Raw genomic sequence first — 18,268 nt, forward strand, 5'->3', positions numbered from 1 at the left:
ACCAGCTCAGTGTGAATAATGCATTCTGTGTTCTGAGAGAGGCCAGACACGAATTAAGATGCTGCATGGGCATGAGTGAGGAGGAGGGGGGGGGGGGGGGGACTGGGGGCTTCACGCCTTACTTATTTCTTTCGCTGATCTGTTGCTCCTGGCACTTTCTCCATCATCAAATTCATGCATACACACATGGGACATGCAGTACGTGTATATTTAGGAGTACGTGTGCATTTGCACAAACATAGTACACAGTGAAGGCATCCTTTGTTGTAGTCTCTGGCCACTCAACCATAAAGGTATTGCTCATGGCCTCTTGTACCGCCTAATCGACACAATTACTGCACGACCCTGCTGGAAAGCTCCACGGAGGTCGTGGCAGTGGTGCTGTGTGGCTATTCATGTGAGTGCTACAGTCTGCTAATGCTGAGAGATACGCGTCCGCATTGTGTCCATTAAAAATAGTTTCACTTGCAATGGGACAATATATTGATCTGGCACTATATCCCATTGTCATCGCTCACAGTGCAGTATTGACACACCACCATAATGATGCCGTCACTGTCCGATGTCGAAGTGTGTGCAGTTATGTGCTTAGCGATGAGTGTTTTTAACGGGATTTGAATCTTGGTGTTCGCCTGCAGTTCTAAACGATCAATGGAAACGTGTCTTATTTTGGCTCGCTAATATGTTGAATAGTGGTGTTTTGAGTAGGTGACTGAAAAAAAAGTAATGACTTGAGGAACTGCTGAATCAAGTCTGATTAGTGCATGTCAAAAATGGGTGTGCGTATATTCACCATTAAATTGAAGTGAATGATGTGTTATGCAAATTTCAATTAATACAATATCATTTCATAATGCGCTTTGTCAACTTTGAATCATTTTAGCAACTATCTCTTGTTAAAAGCTGAGATAGATTTACGAACCATAACTCATCTTAAACATTTCAAAAGATTAAATGTACAAACCGCAGATCCGATGAAGTTGGGACATTGCGTAAAATCTAATCAAAACAGAATTGCAGTGCCTTGCAAATCTTTTTCAACTTAATTGAATCCTCTGCAAAGACATGATATTTAACTCATTCACTGCCAGTCATTTTCAAACCCTCTTTTACCATAACGTCTGAAAAAAAAATAGAAATAAATTCCTGGGATTAAATCGCTGGACTGTGAAAAGACAAATAAATATGTCCTTGGCACTGAATGAGTTAACGTGTAAAACTGATGACCGTTGCTGTTTCCTTTTAGGAGTGCAAATATTAACACATTCCTAAAAAGCTGGCACTGGGCCTTATTTACCAAAGTGTTAAACCCTTTCCTTTTAATAACACTCAGTAAGTGTTTGGGCACTTACTTGTTGAAGCTTTGGATAGTGAATTATTTCCCACTCTTACTTGATGTTCAACTTCAGGCTTTCAACAGTCTCCGCTGTCATATTGTGCATTTCATAATGCATCACACATTTTCAACACAAAGGGCTGAATTTGCTAGTTTTTTTGAGCATTCGTCAAACTTTCCAGTCTTTTGTTGCCCATTGTCCGAGGGTTTTTTTTCTGGAAAGTGTTGTAGTCATCAAATTCAAATGAGAGAATATTTGAGAAAAAAAACAAAAAAAACCGATAACGTTCATTTTTGAACAATAAATATCTTGTGTTTGTGTTGATTTGAATTAAATATAGGTTGATAAGGATTCACACATCGCCGTAGTCTGTTTTTAACTACGTTTTATACAACGTCCCAACTTCATTGGAATTGGGGTTTGTACACAAAACTTTACATATTATGTAAGAATATGTCTTTTTTAAGGCCAAATTGATTCAGAAATACTGCATTTGACCTTTTCTGCTTGATGGTCAATGTTCAGCTCAGAGAAGCTCACTGAATAATAAACGTAACAATGATGTCATGGCATTGCCTCCAAATCACCCCAAAGCATTCACTAATAGTTCAATCAGACCGCTCTGATGTCATCCCTATTCTGGTCACAGTGCCTAGGTGTTATATTTAGAAGGTTTCCACAATGCTCGCTATGATAGGCAGCGTTTTGATCCTCACCCAATTTCTTTCTGTTAATTCCGGCTCGGCATCAGCATTCACACCAAACTCAATATTTGAATTGCAATTCCTAGCCTTTGTGTGTCAGTTCATTGAAGACATTCTCACTTTGACCTTGGCGAGATGAGTTTACATTAGCTTAGCCACCAAGGCTGGGTAGCAGAGTGGCACTCGAATTGCACAAATGGGATACACGTTGTGATGGGAAAGATGGAAGAATCGATTCTAAAGTGTGCATTCACACTAGCAGCCTCTCATTCATTTTATTCAAACTTCAGTTAATTTCCCACCTGGTGTGGTTCAGCTGCACAGGCGTGAGCACAACACAAACTGTGGTGTGTCCCAAATAGACACTTTTGCATGTGATGCGAAAGCCATTTGGCCTTAGTCTGCTACAGCCTACATATAAATTCTTTCATTTTCACCCTAAGCGCCTTTGTATCGAGTTCCGGGTATTAATGCAGCAAAATTCGAGATAGCATCAACAGCGAGTGAGTTGTTCTGATATGCTCTACACTTAAAGATGGCATAAAAAGAAAGAAAAAAAAGTTACACAATTGATTTAATGGAAGTGTCTTGGGTTCAGCATATCAACATTTGCTCCATTGTTTTTATTTAGAGGTCTGATAACAGCACATTTTTCCACACAGGAATAACCATAATGTGTTTTGAGATGTGCTTTTTAAGTGCCTTCAGCAATTTGTTGGCACCCTGCTATCTTTTGGCTCCATTTTGCGTTACTTTCTTTGCGTATCACTCACTAGCCAAAGCAGCAAACCTTCTTCCTGTTTACACTTTTGTGAGCAGTAAGACAAGAGCGCGACATTGCATGGTTTCTCTTGACACTATTTGTGCGCTTGGAATTGTGGAACTGTGTGATCACAATCACAAATTGGACCAAGGTGGACTGGAACCCTGCGAGTGATCCGATTCCGTACCAGAGAAAGCGAATTACAGATATGAAAGAACCCTAACTGAATAAATGCTACTTAGTATGCCAGGAATAGAGCTGACAATTTGACTGACTGAAAAATGGACTCTGGTGTTTGTCAGGGAAATGTCGCCCATTTAACTGAGTTGTCCTGGCACGAGATAAAACATTACGCCATGATGGACTTTGATACCGTGTCACTTAAGGAGTTATCATTACATGGCAGGGAATACAGGCGCACAAGGCCCTTTCCTGCGAACCCTAAACAAGCAATCGGGAGTGAAAATGGCCTCCTGCTTCTTGTCTTTGAGTGGCTTATGGCTATTCAAACAATCTGGCGGGTGCCATTATTCTCACAGTGCACACCATATTCACTTCACATTACGACTTTCTGTCTCTGTTGTGAAAAATGACTTGAGCTTAACTTCAGTGAGCTCCAATAACCTCCACTACCTCCCACTATCTCTTTGCTTTATCGTCGTTCTCTCTCTCTCTCTGCAGGACTCGGGCGTCCAGCTGCCAGTGAGATGTGATTCCCTGGGCATTCATATCACTTTGACAAAGCAAAGTGTGCTATAACAGGTAGGAATGTGACAGAATGTTCGCTGAAGAATTTAATGGGAATTTTGTTTGGCAGTCTAAGCACTCCCTTCCTGGACTAATTAGCAGCAGAATGATCATTGGATGAACCCCAAATAATTGCTAAAAGGTGCTACCACAACACAAATATGACAGAAATTCTGTATTAAAAAAGCTATGACTTTATTGAGCCTCTAGTTTAGATCACACGTGTCAAACTCAAGGCCCGGGGGCCAGATCCGGCCCACGACATCAATTATGTGGCCCGTGAAGTCAGATCACGTGTGTTGACTTGACATGTCTTTGTCAAATTGTCCTCACTTGTATCACTAAATATATTTTGCAAACATTTGTTACCAATCCCTCCTTTGAAATACATTGAAAACTATTTACTGGATTCTGATTTCTAAACTAGTTATGAGTGAATTTTTGGGGATAATATAAGGTGACCCTACGTTTACATGGGTTCGCAGTCATAATGGCCCTACGAGGGACACCATAACTGTGATGTGGGCCGCGGCAAAAACGAGTTTGACACCCCTGGTTTAGATAATATTATTTTCTTAACATTAATTAATAGAATATTGTTGTTATTAGGCTATTTTTTTGAGGTAGTCAAAAAAAAAAAGACATTTTCTACTAATTGCAGTGCTATACTATTTTGCTCAAAATGATACAAAATGATTGTGTGGCTAATGACACAGCCCATTCGCTATCATCGTTTAAAATGTCACTAATAGAAAAATAGAATAATAGCTTTTTCTAGCGGTTCAAAAAAAAATTCCTAGTCCCACCGTCACCATCATAAAACCTTGATCAACTAAGGGCCAAATAAACTCATCGTTCTCTGAATGTTCTGAACTCCCCTTGGTGCATGCCTCCTATTAAGCATACACGTTAAAGTAAGTTAACCACTGTCATAGTTAAATATTAAAATAATAAAACACTCTTTACCCTCCTGTCATTTTAATAATGAATGACAAGTTCAGAAGAATTCAACTCACAGATGCACCTCGAATTTCTTTCTTTTTTTTTTTCGGCCTTCATTTTTGAAGCGTAAGAGGAAGGGCAAATGTTAAACACTGAGAATAAAAAATAGTGAATGAAACACATATTGGATAATAAATATCTGCTAGTGCTCAAGGAAAATTACATTAATTTCAAAATGCTACAACGAGAATGAGACCTTCAAAAGCATTCAGTGTGAGGTTTCAATACATTGTAGAATTTTATGTATTAAAAGAATGCAAAATCTCATTCTTGGTGACAGCAGGCTGAGCACACAATATGTCCATCCATCATCATATTAAACTCCACCGAGATGATGAGTCACAATGGGTTTCCATACACAGCATAGGCTGGAGGCATAGTCACAAAAATATACCCACGCACCTGGTGTGCTGTTTTTTTTTTTTTTTTCCGGCAGAAGCTACTGTATGCACGATGATGATATTTTTTTAAGGACCCAAATTTGACCCATTGTTCTCTCTGGGGATCTCTGGGCTCCATCTGTGCCAAAAAGTGCACTAATTGGCCCGACAAATGTGCCCTCTCAGACTGGTAATGCAATCAGATGTGACAGTGTGATGTGAGACTACACAAAATAGCATGCAATGTGCAGAGCTTGTTACATACAAAAGAACAGTCTAGATTTTCAAATGTTTTTTTTTCCCATTTGGAATTGCTTCGACCTCATCTAAATGTAGCAACTTTGGCGCAATGATACATAAGAACAAATCGAGTTGAACAAGTCTTAACAGCAAAACAACACAGAAGCTGCACCATGTGGAGCCTAGACAGCCAGGCAATAAATGTTCATTAGTTGTTAAGTTTTTAGAAGTAACTCAGCCTATATGCTAATTGGTGGCAGATGTTTGAGGCGCCTGTTTGCAGATGTGTTATGATGGGTTCAAAATGACCGCGTGTATCATGTCCCGTGTAAAGGCCACATTCTAAATATGACCACATGGCGGGCGGAGGAGCATCATCGAGTTGCACTCGCATGCTCACGTTTGGCCCAGAGCGAATGCTACAGAACACGTCGCTATCGGTTTCATTTCAGTCAGCCCGCCGTGGCTTGAAGGCATCAAGAGGAGTTAAAGCGCAAAAGCGGGCCTTCATCTGTCCATGAAGCCACTCAGTGCAACTTATTTACAGTGCATTTACAAGCTGAGCGAGGCCTGTAAAATGTCGGATTTACGAGCGCCTTTTTAATTAGAAATACTGTCTTCTGGAGTCAGCCTGATGAATTGTACATTCAATTTATTGACAGAAGAGGAGGATGGTGTTCCCGGGTATCGACAGACAGCCTTACCATCCTTATTAACATGCTTTTGTACTTACATATGCCACTAGAATTATTTTATTCTCAAAACAGGTTCTGGGAGTTATTATATTATGATGAATGTCATTTGACAAGTTAGACTTTGACTTTCCGAAATATGTTTATAATTTTTACAACAGCATAGATTTATTTACACTCCTTAGACGATTCATTAAGTAGACTTGCACAATCTAATTCAATATAATACGGGAGCTGTAATACTGCCCTTACAAATATTAGGCTCCGTTTTGATTGACACTGTCGGAAAGTTGTTCATTTATTGTTTAATATTCGTACATACGCATGTTCTAAAATTTTTCTACAAATTCTACATCTCTCAATCCTCAATACAATGCGGTGCAGTTTCCCCCCACTGTAAACCTAAACCCACAATCATGTTGTTAATATTCTTAAAGTAGTTTATCTGACATTGACTATCAAAACTGATCATTATTTTTTAAAAAACAAATATTTTGTAGTGGCTTCTGAATAGGATGGTGCTAGTGTACCTAATATTGCATATCTGTGTGGGTACGTGTTGGCGTATGCCTTTATGAACTTCCTGGTCAGTGTGTCACCCCTAATGTTTCCTTTCCTGGCTCTCACATGAGTCGGAATGCTTCTTTTGAAATCTAATTCTGTGATACAAATGCTTCATTTCACCAAGACAATGAAGCAAAGAAAGAACAACAGGAAAGGGGACATATCAGTCGTCACGTTGGGATGTGAGGCGGGAATGTGCTTCCCGTTCGGCATGCACAATTGCAAAAACTTAATTTGATACATGAGCAGTCAGAGGCCACATTTAAACACTCTCCGTTTCATTCGGTAAATATATGAATATGATTGCATGTAAAGATGATCACTTGGTGCAGTATAAAAATGTTTTTTTTTTTTTTTAATAAATTTCATTTATTTAAATATGACCTTGATGTCAGGGAATGACAAATACACAAATTGGCCACAGCATTAAGTAGGTTTACCTGCATATGCAATTCAAAAAGCAAAACATAAAACCTGTTATTACCCCAAAATATTTAATTCAAATTGCCCATAATAATAAGAATAATAGTAATAATAATAATCCAAATTTTAATTGTATTCATACATTTAGACTGGCCATGAGTATACCATACAAATTACATTCTGCCATTAAAACTCATTCATATAAAAACGTTTTTTGTCTTTTCACAGTCTAGCCATTCAATCCCAGGAATTTATTTATATTTTTTTTTTTTCAGACATTAGGGTAAAAGAAAAAACAAAGTCTGTCAGTTAATGAGTTAACAGATAATGTTCAGTATTTGACAGAACACAGTCAGCGAGGTATGAATCAACAATTTGTACATTATTGTGGCATGCATTGGTGCTCTGCTTCATACCCAGAGCACTTTCTAATTAACCTAATGTTTTGGTCGGTGAGTGCACTGTATATTAGCATTTGTATGCTATTATAATTCAAAGGCCGGGCTCTATCAGCCCTTACACTCGTTCTATTGGATCTCTCTCACACACACACATGTAAATGCTTTTTTGTTCCCCTGCCATCAGTCCCCATTAATACAATCTTATTGTTCGGGAATATGACCTTTGCCTTGAGTAGAGAGGCCTTTGTCCTAAAACAATGGGGTCCATATTGGAAACCCTGCCAGTCAATGCTGTCCCTCCAGCTGCTAGAGGAATGGTACAGATTGTGCGGGGTCCAAGTTGACGGCTTGGAGGAAAGAACTTGTGGAGCGTGTGCGTGTGCGTGTGTGTGTGTGTTTCTGTATTGTTTGTTTCTGTAAGATGCAAGCCTGTTCTCAAGAATCACCAGATGGGCTAGCACAATTAAAATCAGCCATCTTCCCTAGTGTGCACATATGTGTGCGTGCGTGCGGGCGCGCGCACGCGCGTTTGGATATGCACACAAACAAACTTAGAGAGCAGGACACAAAGCAGATGTCTCTGAAAAACGAAACCTGATAGACACTGTGATGCGGTGGAAACTTGGGAGAGAGAGTGTCCCAAGCAAAACAGAAGTCAATCAATCAGTCAGTCAATCAATAGATGTTTGTCTGGCTCTCTGTCCACAACTAGGAAGCAATTCTTATTATTTACAGTATTTAGTGGAACCGCCAAAATTGCCCTGAAGGTCAAAGAATCAGGAATTCGACCAAGAATTGCTGCTGCAGCTATCAGCTGCCCAAGCAACGGACTCGTTTTTTTTCATATTTTTTCTTTGTCTTTTTGTGGATTTTTTGCAACAACGGGCAATTCAGGAGTGGATTATTTCTAGCGCTATATTTCATATAGGAAAGATTATTTCCAGATCCTTATTTCCTGTAGGAAAAATCGTTTTGGAATTTAAATTCATTTCGCCCATGTCAGCTGAGTTTGTTTTCACCAGCATAGCCGTCGCCCCCACAACCTACAATGACAGGCAGGAAAAATATATATATATTTTTTTTTAGAATTTATTTGACTGAATTCAGTTTGTGAGATAATGCCGCATTGTCCACAAGTTAACACAGTATTGGCTGTTTTGTGATCTATCGGACTGGGTATCTGAGCCCTCCATCTCTACATTAGGCCTCTTTGGACTCGTATTGACCCGCGGAAACATATCGGCTCACAGGAAATGAGCTTGGGACTGAAAGGTCATGCTTTGGAATCCGACTACTACAGTGGCTGTGAAAATCTTGGCCCTTGAAATCCCACAACAACCACCATCAGGGCTTTGACCTCTCAGCACTTAACCTTTAGTTGTTCCAGCTGAACATCTTGGTGGCCAGCAGTGTGAGGGAGCGTTGGCTTTGCCGAGCAGCTCTCAGGTGCGACTGTGTTCAGTGCGCGAAAGCCATTCAACCTTTTCCTTCCTCTCAAGCTACCCCTCTTAGCCATTCATGCAACATTTCTTTTTTTCCTCTTGGTCATTGAGCCGGCTTAAATGAGGCTCATGACTTGGCAGCATGCAGTCATGTGCTCTTTTGGCTTATGAATCCACCTTTGAAAGAACAATAACTAAGAACTAGAGTGGAACCGCTTTGTCTAAGAAAAGTTTCATTGTTTCGCCGCTGAAGCAAACAATGGCCTTCCCGTAGAGTTTAATCTTAACAGAACCAGAATGCAGGACTAAGTAATATGGAGCATCATTAGAATGGCTTACAATATTTAGTAGAGTTACAATACAAAGGAGCTCTAAATTCGATTTAGGTCTTTTCAAAATCAGGCCAAATTTTTTCAGGAAAATCATGACTCCAAAAAACAAAACTTCAGATCAAATGTCAGTCATGCATCACTTCAGACAATACACAGCATAAATAAGATATTCCTTGGAACTTGAGCAGCGCTTCTCAATTATTTTCTGTTACCTCCCAGGAAGAAGAAAATACTTTTTCATCTTTCAAAGTCATCTTTCAAAGGAAATTTGACCGCTTGTGCTAAAGTTAATATATGTCCATAGTTAACTGTGGAAAGCTTAATTATGATACATATATATATATATATATATATATATATATATATATATATATATATATATATATATATATATATATATATATATATACTCCCTATGCACACTCTGGCAATGAAACGCCACTGCCACCTACTGTAGTGGATGTGCAATTACACTTTATTCTTGCATAGTTGTACAGTCCCCTGGCGTCACACTCTCTCCCTCTGTCTTTGTCAACACTCACTCAATCCCCCCCCCCCCCGATTCCCCCAAGGGGGCCCGCTCCCCTTTTTGAGTCAATGACTATCTGATTGGGGACACTATAGTTGACTGCCAGTTTCTTCAGATTTTGAAAATAATAGAGTATCGGAAAACAGATAGATTTCATGGGCAAAATGGTTGTCACTAAATATTTATTAACTGTACAGGCAATGTTGTTAGAAATATTTTAGTCTTTGTACCTACAATTCAAGTCGAAAGCAACCATAACAGAATTGAAAAAAACAAAATAGTATTAACTTATTGACAAATTGTTCTTCCTCTCTTAACAACGCTTCTTATGAACTAGTCTAAGAGTAAGTTCAGACTAAAAAAATAAAACATTTGCTGTATTTCATAGTCAGTACTTGTCAGTGGCAGGCAGGCCAGCCTGTGTTGATCCGCGAAGCTTTGTTCACTGCTGATGTATGATCCTTGACTGCATCTTCTCAGTATCCTGTTGACTGTGCCAAAAATACCAGCACGTCCCTCGTGGAGCCTTAATTTCCCTCCAAGGATCATGGCGATGCGCTGGCGTAGTACGCACACATATACGGCACTTACAAACATGAATACGCTGTGACCTGAGTGAGGTACACAGCGCTCCTTCACCCGTGCGCAGACACACACACCCCCACCCCCACACACCCTTGACAACAGGGAAATAGCCTTCAGAGATAGCTTTTGTCAACAACTTGGAAAAAGAGCATCTATTTAGCATCGCTGTATTCCTCGAAGGATATGCCATCTTATTTGTGAAGTGGCTGTGTGATACAAAACAAGTGATGCCAGTTTGCCATGTTTCGCTTGCTGTTCCCTGCTGTTTCTCCTCCTTTTGTGTCGCTGCACTTTGGGTTCTGATGCTAATTGGGGCAAGTCATTTCTAACGTGAAGTTGAAGTAGGATCATGAGTTGAGACTACAAAGTAAGATCGACTATTTCTTCTAAAATGGCTGCAAAAGCCAGTCTTTTTATGTCATGTTTAATGATAAAATCCAGTGGATATGCACTTGGCACAAGCCTCATCCATGTGTGACTCAATTCAATTCACTCTTAGAAACTTGAATCTGTTCAGAACTTCTTCTGACTGCCAATCAGTGTTGAAGGCCTCCGAGCGGCTCCCTGCATAAAAGATGTGAGGAGCAGGCATTGAAAGTTTGATCACAAATTCCGTGCCCAATTAAACATTGATAAACAGAGAGTGTACATACTGTTGCGCAGCAGTTCTGTGTATTTGGGCTGTAAGGAAAAAAAAAAGAGTCACAATACAGTACAGTACAGTACGGTACCTCTACTTACGAAATTAATTGGTTCTGGAAGAAATTTCTCAAGTAGAAAATAAATGAGAGTTGTGCATAATGTAAAAAACAAAGAATAGAGTAAAGAATAAAAATAATGGTCGTAGAGGTGGGCGATATATATCGTCATCGATATCATCGTCAATTTTGCTTTCACAATGTGTAATTTTACATTATCGTTGCACAACACACGGTGGCTTGTTAGTGTGACGCCAGGATACACCCAAACATGAATAAAGTCACAAGTCAACATATCGCAGCGATGGATGAGTGGGAAAATGCACTTTTCTGTAAATTGCACCTTGTTACTCAACTTTATTCTGAATACGGTGGCCAATGTATGAGAATGGGTGTTGTCATGACGACGTCTTTTTTCTCTCTCGCTGTGTCTCGTGACACTTCTGTCAAACAAATCACATATCAAATACATCTATTTACCATTCTGATTCCTCTAGTACTTACTCTATATGTAGGTGTATGTTGTTGTGTAGATACATGTGTATATACACATAATTACTGCGTATATATTACATAGGTTTGATTCAGAATGTTTGCTGTTAATGTTATACATTAATGGCTAAATTATGCCGCCGTCTCTGTGTGCCCTATACCTTTGCTGCTGTAACGCTGAAAATTTACCCACTGTGGCATCAATAAAGGCCTTCTTATTCTTATTCTTATTCTTCTTAGTAGTTGGTAGTGGTACACCGGTACTTACTTTTAAATGACATAAATATTCCCAACAATCAATGTAATTGTTGGTTCTTTATTGTTAAATATTGTCCTTGAATATCATTATGTTTTGCAGAAGCTGTATTTAGAAATTTAAAAGACATTTTGTTCACAAACGCTGTCCATCCACAATTGGTCTGTGAAGCAAGTGCAGATTTAAAATATTTTTTTGTAGAATATCGTCAAATTATTGTTAGAGTTTTTTGAAAAAATATCATACATACAGTACAATACATTACAACTTTATTTTTATAGCACATTTCATAACAGCTACAGCTGTAACAAAGCACTTTACATTACAACAACAAAACAGCAATGATATAACAAGTGAAAGCAATACATTAAAACACAAAACACTATATACAATAGAGACCGGAAAACAGCAGAAAACCTTCAGTCTCACGTTGGATCAAAAGCTGGAAAAGAATCATATTCAAGGATCAAAGAAAGCTATTAGAACAGTCTTTGGATCAAAATATACTTAATTCTTTTTTTCATATTAATTTCAAGATTTTACTGAAGTAAATATCGGTTCCAAGCTTTGTAAAAAAATTGTAGTTAAAAAAATCGATTAATCACGATTAATTATGGAACATTTTGAGATTAATTACCCGTAGTTCAAAAATGTTAATCATTTGACAACACTAATTGTAACGTATTGACCGGTATTATTGTCATCAATTTAAATACTTTCTCTCATCTTATCTACTCAACATTGTAGCTATTACTGTCAAAACCCATTTGAAGCAGTGCAACCAGTGTTATATTTGCAGGGAAAGGAAATTGGCGCCCCAATGTGATATGAGGAAACAATAACACATATGCATGTAAAGTATGATGTATTACACCTATAGCGTAATATAAAGCAGACAAAAACCATGAAATAATCTATTCTCGGAGACGGATGCACCTTCATAACAGTTATCTTCCATCTATTCGTTTGAATTACAGTATTTTCAATGCTGGTGCCCCTTTGCTGATTGGAATATATCAGCACACGGGGGATATGAGACTGCAATAGGATCCACACCTCTCCCCGGCGTGATTTGAATATGAAATGATTCAATTATTGATTTCAGTTATTTGGGTCCTGCGCCCCGAGGTGATATTGTAGCAGTGCAATCACCACGCTGACATTTAGCGTCCGTGTTTACCTTTACTGTCTCCGCTGATTGCTTCCAAATCGCTCGCCGTATGTCCTGCCGGAGCTCATTGTATCATCAGTTTTGTGCTATTTAGGGAAAAGTGATGGATGCAGCTTATCAAAAATGCAACAGTTTGTGCGGTCGGTGCTCGTGCAGAAAATAATAACACGTCCTCGCAATCACGGAAGGTTGATTGATACAGGAATGCAATTGAACAATACTGAATTTTGCCGTCTAAAAACAAAAGAACTTTAACATGTCTACTAGTGTGAGACTACAATTTGAAACACTCGCCTTGACAGCGATGGAGACGCGAACTTCGATCCCAGGACATGCCTGCAAGCTGTGCTCTTAAGCTCAGCTTCAGCTCCGCGGGGACAATAAATGCCTCGATTTTTGTCGGATAATATTCCAGGTACACTTCTGAATAACTGCTGCTGCGTCGCCTCGGTCCCTGTATACTTTGAAGAAAATCGCTTCTTCGCTTTCCATTCGTTTGCGTGGATAGACGTGAAAATGTAATATCTGACGAACGTGTTTGCTGACAACTATTCCCAATATCGTTGCGGACATCTGTCATGAGGCATTTTATGCATGCGGTTGCGCTTAGCTCCACGGCTGTCAAAGTGACTCCAAAAGAGGTAGTTTTAATGTCACTCCACTAAATAGAAATATGTTTTTCTAGCACCCACTGGTGAATTTCTTACTTGTGAGTCAAGTTGACAACGTGGAAAATGAAAGCAGCCCTCCTAGGTGGATTCCTCCATATTTCTGATGCCATTTTCTCAGCAGTTAGACAATCCCACGTTAAGTGGATGATTTATACTAGCGTTGGTGTTCATGCATTATTGAATTATGAACAGGGCCCGGTCTGGAAAGGGCCTTTTTGAATAAATATTTCAATACCCTTATCTACCCAGTTCCTACCTGCTCTGTCATGAAAGTGGCAAGGGATGGACCATAACATCTCAAGCAGAAATTATTTTGTTTCCTAATTGAATCACTGTAATCTGCATCCACACTATTACAACTCGAAAGTGCTGATTCGGAACAAATCTGTCACAGAATTTCTGGGAAAGTAAAAACAGTCCCACTTTATCGAGGTCATCTGAATCTTTAGAAGTTTCATGAAAAGGGAGAACAATAGATTTAAGAAGCCTGAGGATAGCAGACATTTTTAATCTTCTTTGCGGAGCATCAGGCACAGCCGGATTGAAGGACGGAGAAGACAGAGGCGGAGGTGGGATGACAAAAAGGCATGAAGTATGGAAAGAGATTAAGGTAAAGATAACACAGCGAGCCTATGTTGAATTTTGATTGGGTTAAATCAGCCCTTCTCAAATAGTGGGGCGGGGCCCCCTGGGGAAGTGTGGTGCGATGCTAGGGCGGGGTCATGTAACCCCAGGGAACAGGCCTGTTTTTCTCCTGGTTACTAGAGAAAACTGTGATTGAACATCCACTACAGTAGGTGGCAGTGGCGTGCGCAGGGAGTAACAACGTTAGTATACAACGTTAGTATACATCACTGTCATGTGAAAAACACTTATCTCCATTTTTTTTCATTTTCTTATTTTTACCTGAATCATGTTTCTGTGTTGCAGAAATCGCATTTAAGTGAAAATTAAAAAAAGTTTCCAAAATTGGAGATAAGTGTTTTTCACAGGACAGCGACGTATAGTAAGTTATTCAGCAGATTAAAATGTATTTTTCTGTTTGCTTTAAGGTTAATAAGGATACAATGCTATGCAGAGGTGTACTTAGAACAATTTCATAGACAAAGTATGCTATTTATAGTTACGAGGGAGAGAGTTGGGGGGCCCAAAAATATTTTCTTTTTCCTAGGTGGTTGCAGCAGAAAATAATTGAAAAGCACTGGTTTAGATCATGGTATTACAATTGCAACCTTTTGATTCCGGATTGAAGATATATCGGACTCATTTAGTGGTGGACGTGTGCAATTGAACAGTTATGAATCTTTCAACAATTTACAGTCATTGTATTTAAACCAACTTATCAGAAAAATTATTTCAAGGACATGGAGAAGGCAGTAGGTTATTTATCCAGCAATGGAAACATGAATCGAGCTGTAGTTAGCAAACCAAAGTACACACAAGAAATCTCCTGGTGAAAAAAAAACAAACTTTTATAGCAAAAAGAAGCTAAAGCATCTTCAAAAATCAGTATGCAGACTTTGAATTGGAACATTCCTTGAAAAGCCGTTTCACAAATCAACGAGACACAATACAGATGAGAACATGTGCAGTACTTGGCAAGTACTACTTGCCACTTTCTGAAGGACGATTGTAATTTCCGCCATGTTAAGGCCAGGTGCACAACAACCGTTTTTTTTTTTTTTTTCGCGACACAAAAACAACATTGGCAGCTCTTCATTGGGATCACTATATTTATGAAATGAAATGAATGGAAATAAGGACACCAGGAAAAATGCTAAATGGACAGAACAAGATCACCAAGACCTTGGCTTTTGCTGGCGGTTTAAATCTAGGCCAGATGCGTCATTTCCTGCCTGTTTGTCTGCCTCCACTTCAGTGCGACATCACTCACTGCTGAGGTGGCTGTTCTCCCTACTGTACAGGACAACTTTCTCCCACACACACGCACACATCCACACTCGCACAAACTTTGCCTCGGCGCGCCAGTGGCTTTAAGGCAGGCCTTTGATGGATACACTGTGACAGGACTGGGTTCGGAGCCCAGCGACAGAGGAAGAGAGGGGAGCGAGCGAGTGTGTGACGGAGAATGCAGATGAATCAAAGGGAAGAAAACAATGGCTGTGGCAGTGGAATCAACATCAATGTATCTCTAGTTGACATAATTGATCGTATCAGAGGCAGTTTTGTAAACCATTAACTCTCCCCTAACGCGATCGAAGGACTGTGCGAACAAAATTATTTTTACTCAAGCAAAACCAAAAGTGGATAGATTTTTTTTCTTCTTCCCATCTTCTTGAGGGGAAATATTTTATTAAGCACATCTTTCTGACATCTCAGTCCCAAGAAATTAATATTTTAGAGCACTCATCTGAACATCAGAAATGACAAAACAAACAGTTAATCAATGAATAATTGATTAAAATAAATGATTTTTCTTAATTTTCTTAATTAAAATACTATTAGCTGAAACTGGATTGAGCAGTTAAAATGAACTCCTTTTCCTCAAATTCATAGATAATGATAATCTTAAAATATATGTGTCGTCACTGGGACATTTTTCAATTACTACTTTAAGAAAACGTTGAATGCCCACGATTACAGCCAGTTCAAATAGTAAATAAAAACATTAGAGCCACACTTGCTTGCTTTTTGTATAAACTCATCTATATAACTCAACTGTATATAGAACACCATAATTAAAATATCAACAAATACCACAAAGTACACACACCGACACATGATCAGGGGTGTCATCCGGTCTGCAAGTGCCCATCCTTAGGAGCCAACTTTACATCATCCGCAAGTGGAAATCTTGCAGTTACTTTTAACTGTACTTTGAGCGCGCCAATATCCTGCGTCTCCATGCTATGTATACCGTGCGGCTTTCTCTGTGCTGAATTTGAAGGGAATGAGGGTACCCGCTTTAATTGGCCGGGAGTGGGCTGTGTTCGCTCCCACAGTGGTGCAAACGCCCACTCCTACCAGCACTAGTCTCAGAAACTACCAAAAGAAGGAAAAGTCCACCCATGCGTACTGTTAGACTGTGTTTTGTGCTAGACTTGCGCTATGCACAAAACTCTGCATTGTTTTTGTTTTTTATGGTGTTTACTGTTATTAATTTATCGTTTTTACTTTCTTTGTTTTTTTATGTCTGATTTTAACTCAGTATACAGTACTGCAGCGATGGTTGTTTTTAAGCATTCTATAAGTACATTTGATTTCATTTGAGTCTAGCTTTGTGAAGATCAGACTAAAATTGAAGTCTTTATATACAGGTATGTGGTATGACTCTTATAAAAAGCATGAAGAGCCATGCTGGGGATAGTTTTTATTTGATTAAAAAACACAAACACCAAATGTTTCTTTATATCTAACATTTCCACTGTTTCATATAGATTTGCCACATATAATGAGATCAGTTACAACAACAGAATCAATAAAGCTGTCTTTAAAAAGACATGCTCAATGCGGATTGATTTACTTACCGGTCGTATTATTTTTGACATCTGACGCTCAACGTTATGTTTCTAGTGCAAAGCTAATATGTGAATTGTGCAGGTGTACCAAATATGTCCTGGTCTTAAAGTGTTAGCTTGTGAATATGTGTCCAATTATGGGAGCGTACGGAATGGCATTTGGTTGATTCAGATGGCTTTTGGCACGCCCCCTCCCGCCAACTGCCTCCATCCTATCGGCCCCCATCCCTCTGTCACTGTTTTATCCCACACTTCCATCTCAATTTTCCTCAGCCTATTTCCTTCTTGACCTCAGTATCTCCTTCATCTCTCTCTCTCTCTCCCGCTCTCATATTCTTTATCTCTGTCCCTTATCCTCCTTGCTCCCTCCTTCCGTGCCGTCTAGTCTCATGAGGGAAGGGGGGCGCGTGCAGCTGATTAGACGGGAGCGTTAGAAACACTACAGTTCTCGCCGCCAGGCAGTGAAGGATCCAAGACGAAGTCGTCGGCTGTGGATTTTCAGGGTGGTTTTGGCCGCATCAGCTTTGTGGGCGCATCCTTGGAGCAGTTGGGGGCAGCCATGCCGAAACGGCAGTGGTTCGCTCAAAGCCGAAACTCTCTCAGATGAAATTTTTTGACCGGCATAGAATGTCTAACATGGAGGGAGAGGAGGGGGCGCTGAGCCCAGCTTTGAACTATTCTGTAGGGGGAAATCATTTTTAAAGAGACAGATCTTTAACTAGGAATTGTTGTTCCCTCCTAATTGGCCATGAATGCTGAGAGATCCTGTTTCAAAGGCAAAAAGCCAGATATAAAGACAGAAATAAATGAAAGACTAATGATCTGGTTAATGCGTCGTAAAACATCACAGAAACCCCCAAACGCATTCTCACGGAAGGTCTAGTCAAAGTTGAGTTTTGCTCGGTATTTATGAGTTGTTTTGGAATGATTTTCCGATCCCTGAAAACATTTAAATACAGCAGTTTCAACTCTTTTAGGAAAAAGACTGTGCCGCCGTTTCCATTTAAATGCTAAACATGTCTGACTGGGAAAATGGAGAACATGCTCATCTGTGTTCAGCCTGGCCAAGTGTCACAGTTAAACCAATAATGGTGAAACACAGACATATTTGCAAAGGCTTCATCACAAAGGACAAATAGTTTGTGCGCATGTTTGTGGTTTTTCTCTACAACCAACTGCTGGCCCAGCATTTATATTACGGCATGTTCACTTGTTTTTGGACATGTGTTGCCATTTCTACTTTTGATTTGTCCATTTGTCCATTTTTAGCAGGTCATTGCGTTGCAATATTTCTCAACAGAGGCAACTGTACCCTAATATTTCAGAACCAAAATCTGTTTTTGAATTGAAAGGTTCAGTA

General features: G+C 39.4%; 1 protein-coding gene across 14 annotated transcripts in view; it reads left to right on the top strand.

Moving 5' to 3' along the window:
* Positions 1–18,268, top strand: part of adgrl3.1 (adhesion G protein-coupled receptor L3.1) — a 158,970-nt gene that overhangs the window by 19,191 nt on the left and 121,511 nt on the right. For all 14 annotated transcript variants that reach the window (XM_086033012.1, XM_086033015.1, XM_086033016.1 and 11 more), the window contains exon 2: positions 3,486–3,566. The gene's annotated coding sequence lies outside the window, so the exon portion shown is untranslated. The remainder of the gene's footprint in view (positions 1–3,485; positions 3,567–18,268) is intronic.

The sequence above is a fragment of the Filicampus tigris genome, chromosome 6, assembly GCF_054856515.1.
Source record: "Filicampus tigris isolate MCC_2025a chromosome 6, RoL_Ftig_1.0, whole genome shotgun sequence".
Lineage (NCBI taxonomy): Eukaryota > Metazoa > Chordata > Actinopteri > Syngnathiformes > Syngnathidae > Filicampus > Filicampus tigris.